Consider the following 1604-nt stretch of genomic DNA (forward strand, 5'->3'; position numbering starts at 1 on the left):
GCGTTGAGCATTACGAGTAGATACCAGTCAGATCCAGGTGAGTCGCACTGGATCGCCGTCAAGAACATCCTGAAGTACTTGAGAAGGACTAAGGATGTATTCTTGGTATACGGTGGGTCGGAAGACGAGCTCGCTGTAAAGGGTTACACCGATGCTAGTTTTCAGTCAGACCCGGATGACTACAGATCGCAGTCTGGCCATGTTTTCTGTTTGAACAGAGGTGCTGTTAGCTGGAAGAGTTCCAAGTAAGCGACCGTTACAGATTCTACTACAGAAGCTGAGTATATTGCAGCGTCGGACGCAGCAAAGGAAGCTGTTTGGATCAGAAAGTTTGTTGGAGACTTGGGTGTCATTCCTAGTGCTGATAGTCCCATTGCTCTGTATTGTGACAACAATGGAGCGATCGCACAAGCGAAAGAACCCAGATCCCATCAACGATCCAAACACATACACAGACGATTTCACCTTATAAGGGAGATTATAGACAGAGGAGACGTGCACATTTGCAGAGTGTCGACAGATGACAACATTGCCGATCCGTTGACGAAGCCTCTCCCTTCGTCGAAGCATGAGGGTCATGTCAGGGATATGGGCATTAGATGTTTAGCAGTTCATGATTAGAACAAGTGGGAGGTTGTTGGTTTAGTGCTCTATGATGTACTGATTATGAGCTTTGTTCAGTTACATTCGATGTATAGATACTTTCTATGTGTTTTTTGTGAGAGTATTTTATTCATTACATGTTATTGCATGCTAGATCTGTTATGAAATCCATGTATCATTAGGAATGATACTAAACTCCCTAGTCTTATGTCGTTATGGGAATAACGACATAATAAGACTAGTATGATGTGTGATTGATGATCACATAGATGATCATAAGTATTGGATACGATCACAATCATAGGTATTCGTTGCAGAACGGAATACTGGACTGACCCGCATGAGATTGTCACATGGACTAGAGTCATGACTAGAATCTCATATGACGGTTCCATGATTGGATCCTAAGACCTGAGATATCTACGGAATCCAACATGAGGAGTTGCGTGCTTTGAATACGTCAAACGTCCTGCGTAACAGGAGGACTATAAAGGCGTATATCAGGTACGAAACGAATCATGTACTGGATTGTAGATAGTCAAGACGGAATTTGTACCTCTCGTAAAAGAGAGAGATATCGCTGGGCCCCTCGTGTGAGCAAGACTGTAGAAATGTGTGGCCGCACTATAGACGAACGTCGTCTATTTCAGACAGTCAAACTCAGTGAACGAGAAAGCAGTCGAATCAGATAAGGTGGCTGGTCCATGCCTTATGTTCGACATATGATATCGCGATACAAAAGGATCATCAGCCGGAATCATCACTGGCGTTCGTATGATCACAAACAAACTCTATTCGAGATAGGTAGTCATAGTGTCTTGCTAGAGACCGCCTATGACTTGTATACCCGAAATAGGGATTTCAGGTTATACTGCTATGTCGAATGAGCCTACAGGGTCACACACGCAGGGAAGGACAAATGCACGAGAGAAAACGACGAAAAACCGAGACGGAAGGGGCTGGAACGGACGGACCAGAAAGTCCAGAACGGACGGTCCGCC

Source organism: Tarenaya hassleriana, unplaced genomic scaffold (genome assembly GCF_000463585.1).
Source record: "Tarenaya hassleriana unplaced genomic scaffold, ASM46358v1 Cleome365, whole genome shotgun sequence".
Lineage (NCBI taxonomy): Eukaryota > Viridiplantae > Streptophyta > Magnoliopsida > Brassicales > Cleomaceae > Tarenaya > Tarenaya hassleriana.